At 44.4% G+C, this 18656-nt stretch overlaps 1 protein-coding gene and 1 long non-coding RNA gene across 4 annotated transcripts in view; one reads left to right on the top strand and one right to left on the bottom strand.

Moving 5' to 3' along the window:
* RCAN3 (RCAN family member 3) overlaps positions 1 to 11054 on the bottom strand; it is a 41571-nt gene extending 30517 nt beyond the window's left edge. For 2 of the 3 annotated variants that reach the window (XM_035308154.3, XM_035308157.3), the window contains exon 1: positions 10252 to 10551. The gene's annotated coding sequence lies outside the window, so the exon portion shown is untranslated. Of the gene's footprint in view, positions 1 to 10251; positions 10552 to 10916 lie in introns of those variants that run through there. The other variant, XM_035308155.3, reaches the window with a different exon arrangement.
* Positions 11055 to 13688: 2634 nt separating this feature from the next.
* Positions 13689 to 17141, top strand: LOC128932604 (uncharacterized). The gene is made up of 2 exons (XR_008482634.2): positions 13689 to 13807; positions 16806 to 17141. It is a non-coding gene; the product is annotated as an uncharacterized LOC128932604 (long non-coding RNA).
* The last annotated feature ends 1515 nt before the right edge of the window (positions 17142 to 18656 follow it).

The raw sequence follows: 18656 nt of genomic DNA, 5'->3' as shown, positions 1-18656 counted from the left end.
TTCTGCTCTAGTCACTCCTGAATTTGGGGCAGTTTGGCCTCCGCACTACCTTTTGGCTGCAGCTGCCCTCCTCATGGACAGCAACGGCTTCCTAACAGGCACCTCACACTTTATCGTGCGTCACTGTCTCACAACTGTACTGCATTTTTTCCAAAGTGAAGGTCTGTGGCAACCCTGAATGAGCAAGTCTATCGGTGCCATTTTCCAACGGCATGTGCTCACTTCGTGTGGGTCATGTTCTGGTAATTCTCACAGTATTTCAAATCTTTCATTATTATTTGATCTGTTATGGTGATCTGTGATCAGTGATCTTTGGTGTTACCACTGTAATTGTTTTGGGGCACCACGAACTGCACTTGTGTAAGATGGTGGACTTAATCAATACATGTTATGGGTGTTCTTTTATTTTTTTTTTTGACTGGGTTTCGCTCTTGTTGCCCAGGCTGGAGTGCAATGGTGTGATCTCGGCTCACTGAACCTCCTGGGTTCAAGCGATTCTCCTGCCTGAGCCTCCTGAGTAGCTGCAATTACGGGCATGTACCACCATGTCCAGCTAATTTTGTATTTTTAGTAGAGACGGGGTTTCTCCATGTTGGTCAGGCTGATCTTGAACTCCTGACCTCAGGTGATCTGCCTGCCTTGTCCTCCAAAGTGCTGGGATTATAGGTGTGAGCCACTGTGCCTAGCCTATGTGGGTGTTCTTAATCAATACCTGTTGTGAGTGTTCTTAATCAACGAATACATGCTGTGGGTGTTCTTAATCAATATGTGTTGTAGGTGTCCTTAATCAATACCTGTTGTGGGTGTTCTAACTGCCCCACTGACTGGGGTCATTCCCCCGACTCTCTCCCTCTCCTCTCTCCCTCTCCTCGGGCCTCCCTACTCCCTGAGACACAATAATATTGAAATTAGGCCAATTAATAAACCTACAATGGCCACTAAGTGTTCAAGTGAAAGGAAACATCATCAGTCTCTCACTTTAAATCAAAAGCCAGCAATGATTAAGCCTAGTGAGGAAGGTATGTCCTAAGAGGCCGAAAGCTAAGTCTCTTGCACCAATCAGTCATGGTGTGAAGGCAAACGAAAAGTTCCCAAAGGAAATTAAAAGTGCTACTCCAGTGAACACGCAAATGTTACAAAAGGCCAAAATAGCCTTTTTCTGATATGGGAAGTTTGAGTGGTCTAGATATAAGATAAAACCAGCCACAACATTCCCTTAAACCAAATTCTAATCCAGAGCAAAGCCCTGACTCTCTTCACTTCTATGAAAGATGAGAGAGGTGAGGAACCTGCAGAAGGAAAGTCTGAAGCTAGCAGAGGCTGGTTTATGAGACTGAAGGAAAGGAACTGTCTCTGTAACATAGAAGCACAAGATGAAGCAGCAAGCGCTGAGGTGGAAGCTGCAGCAAGTTATCCAGACGATCTGCCTAAGGTCATTGGTGACGGTGGCTACCCTCAACAACAGATTTTCAATATAGACAAAATAGCCTCCTATTAGAAGAAGATGCCATCTACAACTTTCATAGCTAGAAGTCAATGCCTAGCTTCAAAGCTTCGAAGGACAGTCTGGCTCTTTTGTTAGGGACAAACAGAGCTGGTGACTTTCAGTTGAAGCCAAGGCTCATTCACCGTTCTAAAAATCCTATGGCTCTTAAGAATTGTACTCAATCTTCTCTGCCTCTGCTCTGTGAATGGAACAATAAAACCTGGCTGACAGCACATCTGTTAATAGCATGGTTTGCTGTATGTTTTAAGCCCATTCTTGAGACCTACTGCTAAGAAAAAAGACAAGATTCTTTTCAAAATATTACTACTGCTCACTGACAATGCACTTGGTCACCCAGGAGCTCTGACAGAAATATATACAGAGAGATGAATGTTTTTTCTTGCCTGCTAACACAATATCCATTCTGTGGCCCATGATCAAGGAGTTACTTTGATTTCAAGTCTTACTATTTTAAGAAACAAATTTCGTAAGTATATAGCTGCCAGAGATAGCAACACCTCAGATGGATCTGGGCAAAGTAAATGGAAAACTATCTGGAAAGAAGTCATCATTCTAGATGCCATTCAGAACATTTGTGATTCATGAGAGGAGGTCAAAATCACAACAGCAACAAGAGTTGGGAAGAAGTTGATTCCAACCCTCCTGGATGACTCTGAGGTAGTCAGGGCATCAGTGGAGGAAGTAACTGCAGACATGGTACAAACAGCAAGAGAACTAGAATTAGAAGAGCCTAAAGATGTAACTGAATTCCTGCAATCCCAAACAAAACTTGAATGGAGTTGGCTTTCTGTAAATGAGCAAAGAAGGTGGTCTCTTGAGATAAAATCTACTCCTGGGGAAGATGCTGTACACATTGTCGAAATGACGACAAAGGATTTAGAATATTCCATAAATGTAGTTGATAAAGCAATGGCAGGTTTAGAGGATTGGCTGCAATTTTGAAAGAACTTCTATTGTAGATAAAATGCTATCAAACAGCATCACATGCTACAGAGAATCTTTTGTGAAATGCTGTTCTTATTTTAATAATTGCCACAGCCACCTCAAACTACAGCACCACCACCCTGATCAGCCAGCAGCCATCAGCCTCAAGGCAAGACCTTCCACCAACAAAAAGCTTGTAACTCAATTGTTAGCATTATTTTTTGAGATGGGGGTCTCACTCTGTTGCCCAGACTCTAGTACAGTGGCGTGATCATGGCTCGCTGTAGTCTTGACTTTCCCAGGCTCAGGTGATCCTCCCACCTCAGCCTTCCAAGTACCTGGGTCTACAAGCACACACCACCACTCCTGGTTAATTTTTCTAATTTTTGTAGAGACAGGGTTTCGCCATGTTGCCCAGGCTGGTCTTAAACTCGTGGGTTCAAGTGATCCACTCGCCTCATTCTCCTAAAGTGCTGGGACTATAGGTGTGAACCACCACACCAGCCAATCATTATCATTTTTTAGCAACAAAGTATTTTTAAAATTAAGGTACATACATTGTTTTACGACATATGCTATTGTACACTTAATAGACTATAGAATAGTATAAACAAGACTTTTATATGCACTGGGAAACCAACTTCGTGTGAGTGGTTTTATTACAGTGGTCTGTAACCAAACCCATGATATCCCCAAAGAAGCCTGTAGTTGAAACCCAGTTTCAGGTCTCCGCCTATCTCTGGAACACATGACCGGGCTGCCTGTTCCATTCATTCTTGGACTTCCCTGTGTCCCTGCCTTCTGGGTCTTGGCTCTTTCTGACCCTTCTTGCTCAACAATGCTATCTTTTTCACTGCCTCTTTTTTCTCCACATCCTCATCCTCTTTTCCTCATCTTCCTCTCCTGGGTGATTTTATCCACACTGGAGTATTTAGCTCCGTAACCACCAGAGGTTCTCAACTAAGTTCCTGCCTCCCTGTGGGTTACACACACCCGTGTCAATACTGGTTCTCGTTTTATGCAATGACTTTGAGACAGGATGAATGTCACCAAAGTTGGGAGCGAAGCCAGAGCAGAACCTTGGGCAGCAAGGAGGATGGGCAGTTTGGAAAAGTACCATGTCCCCGAGAGACTGGGATCAGCCTGCTGGTCTTTCCTACCTACACCCCTGAAAATCACTGATTTATATGGCTATGTTCAAATTTATATACCAAGATTCACTTTCTTGCCTGAGTTCTAGTCCTTTTTTTTTTGAGACAGAGTTTCACTCTTGTTGCCCAGGCTAAAGTGCAGTGGGGCGATCTCAGCTCACTGCAACTTCCGCCTCCTGGGTGTAGGTGATTTTCCTGCCTCAGCCTCCTAAGTAGCTGAGACCACGCACTACCACACCCAACTAATTTTTTGCATTTTATTCTAAGTCACCATTGTAATTATTTTCCCAAGTCATCATTGTCTGTAAATTATTTTTTGCATTTTTAGCAGAGATGGGGTTTCATCATGTTGGTCAGGCTGGTCTCAAACTCCTGACCTCAGGTGATCCACCCACCTCGGCCTCCCAAAGTGCTGGGATTACAGGCCACTGTGTCCAGCCATATTTTTCACTTTCTATTGAATATATCTATCTAGGTGGCCCACAGGTACAACAACTGTTTTTAATTTATTCATTTATTGTGCCAGAAATCTCCAATCTGAAATGGGGCCCTGGGGGTGTGAGGCAGGGAATGATACTGCACCTCACTGTGGCTTTCATTACAGTCTTTTCTTCAAGACAAAGCTGTTGGGTGGACTTTGTAGCTCTTACAGTGCCTGATTCATTTTTCTGTTATATGCTTGTATTGTGAAAATTTATTGACAAGTCACTTCTAGCTACCACGGTGTATCTGTGAAGTCCCAGGTCCTGGCACAGTGTATGCTTAATAAGGGTGGCTAAATAAAAGCAGGTAGCATTGTGGTTTCCCCACTGATATATCAGTACAGACAAAGGTATACTGAATTCTGCATAGGACTGGAGACAGCTTCCCAAAGGAGGCGATGATGAGACTTCAAGGATGAACAGAATTTCAGCAGGAAAAGAATGGGGAGCATTCCACGTAAAGCCAGCAGGACATGAACAAAGGCAGGAAGACAGTAGGACCAGCATGCACAAAGGTCACGTTATCTGGCCTCGCTGGGGTGCAAGGTGTTTGGTGTGGGTGGCATGAGACAGTTAGAAAGGCAGGTATGAGCCAGGTTGCCAAGAAAGCAGGGTTATAGAGTTTTGCCATAAAAACCATGTCAATAGCATGTCAATATCAGCATGCCATTGTGGGTTTTTAGGCAAGGAGATGATAAAACCAAATGCATTTAACTTTTAGTATTTCTAAAAGTGGGCTGTCTTTGTATCTTATCTCTTAGGGCACTAATGTTTTTATCCCTATTCCCAATCCATTAAAAAGAGGTAAAGAAAATTCTGTGCCCACATTTTTGGAGACTGGCAAGTTGGGGAGCTCTGACTGATTAGATTTTGAAATTTGAGAAAGTCAACTTTCTCTGGATAAGATTTTTTCTTTGTTTCAAGTTCCCTCGTCTAACCCATAAAAAGATTTTAAAAAACAGAGCACAGGAAATAATCCTTCACCTGACTTAAAAAAAAATTCTTAGAATGTTACACCTTCATTTCCTGTTTTCTACCTTCAATTTTGAGTACCGTTTATATATATATATAACTTCAAACAGAAGTTATAAGAATAGCAGAAGGAACTCGGGTACACTGTATCCTTAACCCAGAGTCACCAATTCCTTCAGTTTTGCCCATCTGCTCTATCTTTCTCTATTTTTATAGACGTGTATTTTCTTGAGCCATTGAAAGATGGAACATACCCTCTTTACTTCCAAATACTTCAGTGTATAAGAACAAGATCATTTTCTTACATAACCCACAGAATAATTACCATAAATGGAAAATTTAACATCCATATAATACTATTATCTAATGTATAATTTATCAAATGCATAATCTGGATTCAAATTTTGTCAGTTATCCTAATAATGTCTTAGCTATTTTCCTTCTTTCTTTTTTTTTGAGACAGAGTATTACTCTGTCACCCAGGCTGGAGTGCAGCGGAGCAATCTCAGCTTACTATAACCTCCACCTCCCAGGTTCATGCAATTCTCTGCCTCAGCCTCCCAAGGAGCTGAGGGCACCCACCACCATGCCTGGCTAATTTTTTTGTATTTTTAGTAGAGAGGAGGTTTCACCATCTTCGCCAAGCTGGTCTTGAACTCCTGACCTCATGATCCACCTGCCTTGGCCTCCCAAAGTGCTGGGATTACAGGTGTGAGCCACTGTGCCCAGTCCTTCAATTTTTTTTTATTGTTAAATTATTTGTCTTTTGTCCCAAGATATCTATATTTGTTTCTTTCTTTTTTTTATTTTAGAGACAGGGTCTCTGTCACCCGGGCTAGAATGCAGTGGTATGATCATAGCTCACTGCAACCTCAAACTCTTGGGCTCAAGTGATCTTCCTGCCTCAGCCTCCCAAGTAGGTAAGACAATGGGTACACGCTGCCATGCCTGGCTAATTTTTTGTAGAGATGGGATTTCACTATACTCCCCAGGCTGATCTCAAATTCCTGGCCTCAAGCCATCTTCCCTATGTTGCCCAGGCTGGTCTTGAACTCCTAGTCTCAAATGATCCTCCTGCCTCAGCTTTGCAAATCACTGGGAGTAGTGGTGTAAACCACCACGCCTGACCCAAGATATTTTAATAATCTTTATAGTATTGTTATATTTTCTTCACTTATACATCACTGTATATTTGATAAGCTTAAAAAGGATTGATTGCTGAAATACCTCGGTAACTGTAAATGCGTCTGAACAGTCGTTACATATACCCCAGAAAGATTCAAGCTCCATAACCAGACTTTAGATTTGAACTCTGTTTCCTCCAGTACTTTATGTAAATTATGTTGTCTCTTTGCTTCTGTTTCCTCAACTGTAAAATAGGGCTAATAATAACCCTTACCCGATAAGGATGTTAGGAGGATTAAATTAGGGAATCCATGCTAAGAGCTCAGAAGAATGCTTTGCATATAGTTAGTGCTCAGCAACTATTTTTACATAGGCATGATCTATGTCAATGCATTTTTGAGTTGAAAGGACCCCAACAGTATCAAACCATCAGTGGAATTAATACTAAAAACAGTAAAATGAGGAAAAGCTCATTCCCAAAGGATCTAGTTCCAAGCAACAAAAAGGCAACAAAAATAAAACAAACACTTTGTATCATTTCATGAAAACTATTCAGTAGCAGATGAGTCAATAAAATGAGCTGCGACAACACCTGTGAAAAGGGAAAAGAAAATAATATTTTTAAAGTGAGCTACAGAACAACCACTGGAGGCAGTAATATGGCTCCAGAATAAAAGCGTGTCCAGATGTAAAAAGGCTGTGATGCCTTTTTATAAACCTCATAGAATGTTATGCTGTCATGCAAAGCATACAGTAGCAAAGACATTATCATTCTGAGGATGGTTCTCTTGCTAAAGACAAGCCATGAGGGTTTTTTAAATAGAGTTTGAATTAACATTGTCAACCATTTTATAATTTTCTTTTTAACAGAAGCTGTTAAATCGTTAAGTGCAGTTAAATCTGAATAGAAATATATAGGTAAGGAGATTTTAAAAAGTAGCTCAGCTTGTACTTAGAAGGTAAACTCAATTTCACTAGGGCAAAGAAAAAAATTACACAAGTACGTTCGTTCTACGTGGTGTAACTGGAGGTGTTGCTAACTTTGTGCCGCTCCAACTATCACAAGACTAAACTGTTCCTCAGTTTACCAGTCCAGGGAAATCTTGACTGGCCCAGCAGAAAGGGCTGAACCAAAATCCTCCAGCTCCGGTAAGCAAAGGCCTATGCTAATCCAGGTTTCTCATCATCTCCAGCACAATTGTAACTGCAGCTGGCTTCTGGCAAATTGTTTCTTCATGGAAATATTAAAGAAGTGGAAAAACTCCAGGGATCATGGCCATCTGCTCTGCCACAAGTCTGTGACAAAAATCATCTATCAAGGCAAAATGTCAAGCACATGGAATTGATCTTGCATTTTTTGTTCTGATCAGGAAAAGGTAAATTATTTCTCCTCCAGGATTAAAATAATAATACTTTTTTCAAATTAATAGGCTTCCCAGCTTGGTGAAACATTTCAATATCTTAGCTAGATGCACTTTTTACTTTTTTTATGTGTTCAAAATGCTACCGGACAAACTGGAAGTAAATAAGTGCTCCATTTTCAGCTCTACAAGTACCCTGCTGAATAACCTTGGGAAAAATCACTTGGCTTTTTTGTATTTATAAAATAAACAAAATAAAATGCATAAAATAGAGAAAATAAACACTCACAGGTGCTTTGGGCAACTAAGTTCCTTTTTTAAACTTCTAAATTATAAATGTCAACTAAGTTAAAAAAACAAAGAACACTTGGACTGGTGCAGTGGCTCATGCCTGTAATCCCAGCACTTTGGGAGGCAGAGGCAGGCAGACTGCCAGAGCTCCAGAGTTCGAGGCCAACCTGGGCAACAGGGCGAAACCCCCTCTACAAAAAAATACACGGTAATACATGGTGCATTCCTGTAGTCCCAGCCACTGGGGAGGCTGCGGTGGGAGGAATACTTGAGTCTGGGAGGCCAAGACTGCTGTGAACCTGTTTGTACCACTGCACTCCAGCCTGGACAAGAAAAGACCTTATGTCCAAAAAAAAAAAAGGAAGAAGAAGAAAACAGCAACCACTAAAAGCCACTTAAGACTGTCCATGGGAAGTTCTGAACAGCCATCACAAAGCCCTACCTTCTACTCTCTACTCATTCCACTTACAGGTAGAACTGTACTATTGTTTAGTAGCTGTGGTAAGAAAAATGTGGTGCAACAGAAAAGTAAAATAGGTGAAATTTGATTTTTGTATTTTGTATGTTTCAATGTCCTGTTTTCACAGATAACCTAGAATTGGTCCTGTTATCATGAGGTTCTACTCCACCAGGAATTTGTTAGCAAGAGACAGAAATAAACAACAACAAAAACCAGCCTACAGAACATAGGAAAACAAGAGGCTTTAAAGATATCTGAAGTCGAGATATACAAGACTAATGCTATTTGTTGTGCTGTGTATAATTAATTTCCCCTGGATAGAACCTCTACATTCTAGGGGAAAAGTGGAGATCGCCATCCGACCTCCACCTTCCGTGTTTTTTTTTTCTAAGTAACAAATGGTGTTGAACTTAACAGCTTCCATTATTTCACAGGGTTCAGGTTAATGGATTTTTAAGTTACACTATTTTTCATGTTTTAAGTCCTTCAACCAACAACTCTAACACCGTACAAAATCTGCTCTTGACTGTTACCCTAATGTTCACATGCTTTAAACTTTTACAAACATAACGTTATATTTCAATAGCAGGAAAAATCTTGTTTCCCCGAAAAGCACGGCAATCTGTTTCCAGGCTAAGAAAGAAACGGTTTGGGTCAGGCGCAGTGGCTCATGTCTGTAATCCCAGCACTTTGGGAGGCACAGGTGGGCAGATGGCTTGAGCCCAGGAGTTCAGAGTTCAAGAACAGCCTGGGCAACACAATGGGACCTAATCTCTACAAAAAATTAGCCAGCACCTGCAGTCCCAGCTACTCGGGAGGCAGAGAGGTGGGAGGATCGCTTGATTCTGGGAAGTTGAGGCTGCAGTGAGCTGTGTTTATACCACAGCACCCCAGCCTAGGTGACAGAGTGAGACCTTGTCTCAAAAAGAAGAAAAGAAAAAAGGGAAGAAGAAAAGGCAAGGCTTTCCAATGCGGTAAAATGTAAAGCTGATGACCTGGCTAAAGAAGAGACTGTTTTCAGGCTTTTCACAGTCTTCTGCATGGAAAGCCCATTTCTAGAAAATCAATTTAAATTCCCACCAAAAAGAACACATTTGTGTGATGCACATCTAGCTCCTGTATTATGTGCTTACAGAGTTTAAGATATTGAACCAAAGCCAATGAAATATTCTTAAAACAAATTACATCATATGTAATCACGGCCTCAGATAAGTCAATTGCTTCTTTCGCCAAAAGTACATCAGAGACTTCTATGAAAAGTTAAAATAAATGTGGTGTACTCGGTGGCTTCCAACAAGTGGAAGCGAATATGTTTGGCTTTCAACACTACAGGAAAACAGCACTTTAAATAATCCTTGTTTGTATCTGAAACACGGATCTGGAGTGCTTCCTACACTGGAATCCTAATCTCTACAGGAGATGATCAGATTTTGCACGAAAGCTGGACGACGAATCAACCTGGCACAGATCACTGCTGCCCTACCTGTGAGGCGGCGGACAGAAGCAGACAGACAAGTTTCAAGAAGTTTAGGGAGTCACTAAAGCGATGGTGACCCAGGCACCGTGGGGGAAGCGGGGCGAGGGGGAAAGACAGGGGGGCTTCCACCTTCCGGGCGCCCATGCACCGCTCCTGCCTTCACGGACAGACTGGGCCTGTCGCCTTTTCAAAAAGTCAAACACTTGCTGAGAGAAAATCGTTGGTGGAGAAGAGAAAACATTTTTGTCTTGTTTTCCAGGACACCACCCCCGAGGCTGCCAGACTAGACTCCGAGCGCGAGACGAGTGAGGCGGGAGGCGAGGTCGCGCGCGACAGCATCTCCCGGTCCCGCGGCTTTGGGTGCCCTCCCTCCCAGGCTTCTCTAGGCGGCTTCTTCCTTTTTTTTTTAACTTTTCACGCCCCTGCTCCCGCCCCGCGCCCCACCCCCGCCCCGCGCTGGGTGCAAACCTGCCGGAGAGGCCGGGCGCCCAGGGGCCTCACCTGCACGCCCCGGTGCCGCAGGACCGGAGCGGGGAGGGCGACGGATGGGCCCGGGCGGCTCGACGGGCTGCGGGGAGCCAGGCGCGGCGAGCTGCGGGGCCTCCGGGAGCCTGGTGGGCGGCGGGCGGGGCAGAGGGCAGAGCCAGGAGCGGTCGGCGGCAACAGTCTCGCCGCCACGCCCTCGACGCCAGCGAGAGCGGCCGCCTAGGCGGGGACGAGGGCGGTGTCCGGGCCCAGGGAGGCTGCCGGTGCCGCGCGTGCTCCCGGCCCCGCGCGCCTCGCCTCGCACCCTCCTGCTCTGGCAGGGCGCGCGCACGGCGGCGCAGGCGCCCGAGGCCGGGACGAGGCGAGGGCCGGGGCGGGGGCGCGCGGGGGCCGGGGCGAGGGTGGTGGGGGGGACTCGCCGCGCGCGCCTTCCTCTAGCTCCTCCGGTCCCTCGTCCCCGGCCTTGTGGGGGGCCTGGGCTGTGGCTGGGGCGGGGGCTTTAGTTCCCCCGAAAGCAGGACGTCTGGCGACCTTCTCGTTTTCCACAGGGAGCAGAGAGAGCCGATCTCCTTTTCCTGCTAGCCCAGTAGGACAGTCCCAGAGCAGCTCATGAGAATATGACGAACGTTTACTCAGGGCCAATTACTATGTACACTCTGCCCCGCGCGCGGCCAGTTTACCTCGGTTCACCTCCCGGCAACCGGCGGCCCGGATATTCTCAGATGCGGGGATGCGGGGGGCTTCCCGGCGCCTCGTTGCGCTGGGAGAGGCGGCCGCAAGTAGCTGAGCTGCCGCGAGCACCAGGTGTGGGACGGCCCAGGCTGGCTCCAGCCCTGGCGGGTACAACCCTCTTTCCCTCCCGACTCCTTCCCCTCCCCTCTCCTGCCTCCTCCCTTCTCCAGCTCTCCCTCCTCCTCTCACTCCTCTTCACCCCATGCCCTGTCTTCCGTTGTCATACAAGTCACGTTAGTGCTTTCTTTTTCGTGGAAAAACCCTTGCACGCAGTCTTGCTTGCTTGACTCTGACGCTCTAGGAGACCACGGGACATGATTACGCCTATTTCTCAAAGGAAAGGGCCGGAGTCTAAGTTGTTCTGCGAGTTTCAGTGGTAGGACTGGGGCTTACATTGGCAGTTATTATTATTACCAATAATTATGATGACAGAGCTCAAGAGCCCAACTTGGAAGGCAGCTGGCATCTCTTCCCTTAGCCCGCAGAGAGGGAAGTAGGGTCACAGAGCAGGGAAGTAGGGTCACAGAGCAGCTCCCACTTGCAAGGACGCAGCAGCCGCCTGGTGGTGCGCACCTGTAGTCCCAGCTACTCAGGAGGCTAAGGCAGGAGGATCGGTTGAGACCAGGAGTCTTAGACCAGCCTGGACAACATAGCAAGAAAAAAAAAAAAAGCAATGTGCAGTTAGAAGAAAATCAGCTCTGGCTGGGCACGGTGGCTCACGCCTATAATCCCAGCACTTTGGGAGGCCAAGGCGGGCGGATCACCCGAGATCGGGAGTTTGAGACCAGCCTGACCAACATGGAGAAACCCTATCTCTACTAAAAATACAGAATGAGCCGTGTGTGGTGGTGCATGCCTGTAATCCCAGCTACTCGGGAAGCTAATGCAGGAGAATCGCTTGAACCCAGGAGGCAGAGGTTGTGGTGAGCCGAGATCATGCCACTGCACTCCAGCCTGGGCAGCAAGAGCTCACAAAAAACAGAAGAAGAAAATCGGCTCTGATCACCCACTCAAGGCCTTTCAGAGGCAAAGTTAGCACAGTGAAGGTTAACATCAAAGGTACTCAGTTCCTGCATCATGGGGCAGGAAGATGGACTAAAATGTGTACAGCACATCCAATCCCTGTTAGATGTAAACTGAGGAATCGGGATTGGATAATGACCCGAAAAGCTCTCCAGCAGTTGAGCCCAGCACTGGCACAGAGGAAGAGGAATGTCCAGCAGATCACCCCTCCTGCTTCCTGCTCGATGCTTCTGTTGTTCTTGCTGCCTCCAATCCTGCTGCTCCTGCTCTTGACTTAACTAAGTTCTTCACTTTCATTAATTTAATAAATATTGATTGCAAGCTGCTTTTGTCAAGGTTACCCTAAGAACAGTAATTTTTTTCTCTAAATTCGTCTAACACAGCAACTTTTGCAAAAATTGCTGGTTTTTGGTTGTTGTTGTTTTTTTTTTTTTTTTTTTGGTGTTTGTTTGTTTTGAGATGGGATCTACTCTGTTGCCTAGGCTAGAATGCAGCGGCACAATCATAGCCCACAACAGCCTCAGCCACCCAGGCTCAATCGATCCTCCCATCTCAGCCTCCTGAGTAGCTGGGACTGACTACAGGCCCATGCCACCATGCCTGGCTAATTTTTCTGTTTTTGTAGAGACAGGGTCTCACTATGTTGCCCAGGCTGGTCTCCACTCCTGAATTCGAGCAATCCTCCTGCCTCGGCCTCCCAGAGTGCTGGGGTTATAGGCGTGAGCCACTGCACCTGGCCAAAAAATTGAGTTTTCACATCAGATGAGTTTGGAAACGGCCTCATTCCATAGCCCTGCTTGGAGATGTGTGATGCACGTTCGCACAAAAATGGTCCTGAGAGATCCTAAGTCAAAAACAACCAGGTTAGCTTGTTTAACTTAGTTATTAGGCCCTGTGCGGGTGTTGGGCTTGCAAGGGTAAGGCCCACACAGCTCTGCCACCTGAGGAGTTCACAGATAGGGGAGACAGTGACTGTGATACAATTGTAGATGTGAACTAATTGAGACATTTGCAAAGTGCTGGCAAAGGAGAAGAAGTGAGCAATCCTACATGCAAGGGTCAGGGAAGCCTTTGCAGTTAAGAGGATATTTAAGTAAGAGTATTTTAGGGGAGAAGATGAAAAAGAGCATTCCATACAAGTAGCAGCATATTTAGAGACATATAGCTGTATCTTTGGGTTGGTCTTTGGGGTAAGCATTATCAAGTATTATCCAAGATTATCTTTATTTTTTCATGGAATACATCAATCAGACTGGGTTAAGCAGCAAATGGAATGCGCTGACTCACATAACAGAAAAGTTTGGGGCTTCAGGCATGTCTGGATCCAGGGGCTTAACCTATGACATCAGGAGTAAGTCTTTTCTCTCCATTTCTTGACTCTATTTCCTGTTGACTTTTCATTCTTAGGCTTCCTTTTCCCCATGAGATGGCAGAATGGCTGCTTACAACTTTAAATCATACCGTTAACAGCAGAAAGAGTTTCTTTTCCCTGACACTGTCAACAAAAATCCCAGGACTACATCTTGTTGGTCTAACTCGTGTTATTTGTGCATCACTAAACCACTCTCTTGAGAAGGGGCGTGGAAGATTCTGACAACTCCTCTCAACTCACTGAAGTCCAGGGAGAGGTGGCTTCCTGTCCTGTATCATTTCTGTTGGCCTTTCCTGACCGCCACCCTTTTCCTTCCTAATTTGAGCCTCAACAGGCCAACCTGCATGGTACCGCTTCCACAGTTCCCTTGTCCTCTGACTTACAGTTGAATTCACCAAGTAGAAGATGCTGGAAATGAGACCAGAGGGTTGGAGGAGGAGGAAGGTAAGGGTATTTTCCTCTGGCCCCTGCCTTTCTAGGTTGCTGCAGGTTGGTTACATACTTTTACTGGAGCTTCTGCCAACTGGCCTTCTTCACACAGGTATTCTCTACTAGTTCTAGTAAATTCTCCCTTCTCTCACCCTTGAGGTGATAATGGCTCCCCTCTGTTGCTTGCCACAGTGTATCACATCGTCAGTCCTGCTTTCTCCCTCAGCCCTACCCACATATCTGTATGTAACCTTTACTAAACCCTCCTTAGATTAATCATCTGCTGGGATGCCGATGGTTACTTTCACCAAAGGAGATTCAAGTCACTGTTACCAAAAGAAAGGAGAATGAATAAAGAGCAGCACTAAGGCAGTGATATTGATTTGGAAGAAGTATTACCATAGTGCAGACCGGAGATGACTGTGGCTTGGGCAGGGTCATGAAGGGGGAAGCAATGAGAAATGGCAGGATTCTGGCTGTATCTCAGAGGCAACGTTAACACAAGTTACTGAGGAATTGTGTGTAAGTTGCTAGCGGTAGAGAGGAGTGGAGGATGGAAGCAGCTGGAAAACATGCATCTGGAGCCTAGGAGTGAGCTCAGACCAGCTGTAGTGATTTGGGAGGGAGGCGCGGTGGTTTGCTGAAACCACAGGCTCAGATGAAATGACCCAGTGAGCAAATGTAGAATAGAACATAAAAAGGACAAAGAGCAGAATCTAGAAGAACAAACACCAGCCTGTCCATGGTGAACAGAGGAAGAGTTGCCATCTTGTATCTATCGTCTAGATCGTGAAGGACTCGATAACTTGAGAACAGGAGTGGACTCTTCTACATCCTTCCTCTTTACCATCCTGTCTAGCGAGGTGATGGCCACTCCGGGGGTAATAAATGCTTGTTATGAATGAACTTGACACAGTTTCACATTTCTAACACTCCCTCCCTCTCCTTCTCACATAAGGTTTGAGTTACAGGCTGAGAAAAAGAGAGGGAAATTGATCCCTGTGGCTCAATCCGTTGAAACCTATGCCAAGGTTGCTAAGCGTTTCACTGTCCTGGAAAACTTAAGTAGAACCTCTCCGACAATGCCACAGATCCTCAGTAGCACAGCTCTTGCCTTTCAGGAGAATTTTCAGACCTGCGATTTCATTTCAGATTTTCTTATTATCTGAGTAGATTTAACAGCAAATACCCTAACAAATCCTTATTAGGTTTGTGTTGGGTCTATGCTATGGAAATAATACAGATGGCAAAAGATCTCCATCTCACACGCATACATTGCTGGTGGAATGTAAAAGGATGCAGCTGTTTTTGGAAACTGCCAGTTTATCAAGTTAAACATACACCTACCCTATGACCCAGAAATTCTACTCCTAGATGTAGACTCAAGAGAAATGTAGGAAAATGTCTACCAAAAGGAGCTGGTACAAGAACGCTCTTAGCATCTTGGCCAGGCATGGTGACTCACACCTATAATCGCACTGGGACACCAAGGTGGGTAGATCAGGGGTTTGAGACCAGCCTGGACAACATGATGAAACCTGACTCTACTAAAAATACAAAAACTAGCTGGGTGTGGTGACAGGTACCTGTAATCCCCGCTACTTGGGAGGCTGAGGTGGGAGAATGGCTTGAATTCAAGAGGCAAAGGTTGCAGTGAGCCAAGATCATGCCACTGCATTCAAGCCTGGACAACACAGTGAGACTCCATCTCAAGCAAAACAAAACAAAAACAAAAATTTTTACTCATATTATTCTCCAGTTATAAATATCCCAAAGACCCATAAAAGGAATGGATAAGAAAATCACGGTATATTCAAACAATGTAATATTACACAGCAATAAAAAAATCATGAAATACTGATACATGTAACAACGGATAAATCTCAAAAACAATTGTTGAGCAAAAGAACTCAGCTGGGTGCGGTGGCTCACACCTGCAATCCCAGCACTTTGGGAGGCCGAGGCAAGTGGATCACGAGGTCAGGAGTTCAAGACCAGCCTGACCAACATGGTGAAACCCTGTCTCTACTAAAAATACAAAAATTAGCTGGACATGGTGGCGTGCACCTGTAGTCCCAGCTACTCTGGAGGCTGAGGTGGGAGAGTCGCTTGAACCCGGGAGGTGGAGGTTACAGTGAGCTGAGATGGTGCCACTGCACTCCAGCCTTGTGACAGAGTGAGACTCTGTCTCAAAAAAAAAAGAAGTCAAAGAGCATAGATGTATGATTTCATTTACCGGAAAGTCAAGAGGAGGTCAAACTAGTATATGGTAAGAAGCATCAGAACAGTGGTTGCTTCTGAGGTAGGGATTGATTGGAAAGGAGCACAAAGGAACATTCAGGGGTTATGGAAATGTTCTTTCCATGCCGGTATGTTTGTCAGACACAGTGCTAGACGTTGGGAATATAGCAGTGAACAAAACAGACCAACTCCCTGCTTTTATACAAATCCATCTCAGTTCTTTTAATTGGTTGCATTGTTTAATGCATTTTTAAATAGGAAAAAAAAGTGGCCTTTCTTTAAATATAGTCGATGACAAATGTGAGGACCACTCTTGCTTCATTTGTAGGTGCTGATGGGAAGGCAGAAATGTACAATGGAAAGAGAATGGCCTCCAGGAAGTCAGCTCCACCACTGACTGGTTGTGTGACTTTTGGACAAGTGCTTTAACCCTATGCAGCCTTACTTTTCTCATCTGTTAAATAGAATTTTTTTATTATTATTTTTATAATTTACAAGCAAGATCTCACTTTGTTGCCCCAGGCTGGTCTCAAACTGCCAGGCTCAAGAGATCCTCCCATCTCAGCCTCCCCAAGTTAAATAGAATGGATGATAGCTGCCTTGCAAGGTTGTTTTGCAAAGTGCCAGACACATTGCAGATGTTCAGGAAATATTAGCTGGTTTATAATCAGTTTACAAGTAAAATTTTACTTTTGCCCAGTGAAATATGAGCAGAGGGAGGCTGACTTGGCTGGCAGAGGTATCCTTGGCCTTTTGCTGTTCTTTCTTCTAGCCTGCAATGTGGGCATGAAGGCTGGAGCTCTAGCAGCCATTCTGGACTAGGAGGTAACCTTGAAGACGGAAGCCAGGTCAGAATGGTGAATCCAAAAGACGAAAAACCTGTATCCCTTGTGACACCAGAGCTGCCATACCAGCCGTGGGTTCCACCACCTATAATGCCTTCATATAATAAAGAAGTATTCTTGTATCTTGTCACCTAGTCTGTTGCAGCCAATATAGTCCCAAGTGATATTCACTGTAAATGAGTCCATGGCTCCCTGTAGTACTTTTTCAAAGCATCTATCATAATTGTAATGAATAATTATGCAATTCCTGGTTTACTGCCTAAGTGAATGCCCAGGTAGAATATAAGTTCTATGGGGGCAGGGATTAGTCTGTTCACAGATGTATTCCCAGCTCCTATAACAACATCTAGTTATGGTAGGTAGTAAGTGCACAATAAATGTAGCGGAGTGAAAGGGAGAGAGGAAATGGAGCTGCTTCTGATGAGGAGAGAAATCACCGGATAAGAAAACATGCAGCGAGAAAGAAAGAAGGGGAAGCTGGCAGCCTGCCTGCTTTAACTCTAGTAATCAATTGATCTCTCCTGTCTCAGGCTCATTAATATGCATCTGGGTGTGCTGGCTATTTCAATTCATGTTCTGCCACACACTCTACATCTCCTATGGGATTTGCCTCGCAGATGGTACCTTTTCCTGAAGAGCCTTAAATTAACCTGCCTCCCTGGTAACACCCTCATTTGTCTCCCATTCCTGGCAAGTCAGCCGTTCCCCCAAGAAGAGAGTTGCAACACGATCCAATAGTTTGCTGGAGGAGTGAAACTTCTTATCAGCACCACATCCAAGATTGGTTGGGAGATGAGTCATGTCGATTTTTGATATTTTAAAATTTCTCATTATAAAAATTGGACTTGGCCTTTATAGAAAATTTGAAAACAGAAAGATAAATTTAAAAAAATTCAAATCACATCCAATCCCAGGATCCAGAGATAGTCATGTGCAGGGAAAATAGCTTGAGTCCCCCAGATCATTAAGCTGAAGGGAAAAGTCAAGCTGGGAACTGCTCAGGACAAAGCTGCGCCCCGTTCTGCTCAAACTCACTCCTCTGCTCACGGAGATAAATACATATCTGATTGCCTGCTTTGGAGAGGCCAATCAGAAACTTAAAGAATGCAACCATTTGTCTCTTATCTACCTTTGACCTGGAAGCCCCCTCCCTGCTTCAAGTTGTCCTGCCTTTCCAGACCAACTGATGTTCAGCTTACATATGTTGACCGATGTCTCCTATCTCCCTAAAATGTATAAAACCAAACTGTTGTCTTACCACCTTGGGTACATGTTGTCAGGACCCTCTGGGGCTGTGTCTTAGGCATGCAGCTTCAACCTTGGCAAAATAAACTTCCTAAATTAACTGAGACCTGTCTCAGATTTTCGGAGTTTTCAGTCAGTATTCAACATTTTAGTATACAGTATTTCTCTCCAATTTTTTGGGTAAGATTAGTATACCATTAGAATCTCCTATTCTAATATGGATATTCTAATAATATGGATCTCCTATCTATTTTACTTAACAGTATCTTGTACTTTAAAATACTATTTTAAAAAAATTTTAATGACTACATAATATTGCATTGTGTGTTCTGTTATTTATTCATTTACTTGCTGTAATCAAAGTTTCATTCCAATTTTCTCTTACATAATTAACCATATAATGAATAACTTTATATGTAAAATACGCTGTTGCATTTATGATTATTTCCTCAGCACAGATTCCCAGAAGCGGTTACCAGGCAAAGGGGCATGAACATTTTAAAAAACTCTTATTGGAAAATGACAAAATACAT

This window comes from Callithrix jacchus, chromosome 7, assembly GCF_049354715.1.
Source record: "Callithrix jacchus isolate 240 chromosome 7, calJac240_pri, whole genome shotgun sequence".
Lineage (NCBI taxonomy): Eukaryota > Metazoa > Chordata > Mammalia > Primates > Cebidae > Callithrix > Callithrix jacchus.
The sequence above is the reverse complement of the archived record's forward strand: the minus strand, read 5'-3'. Positions and strand labels throughout refer to the sequence as shown.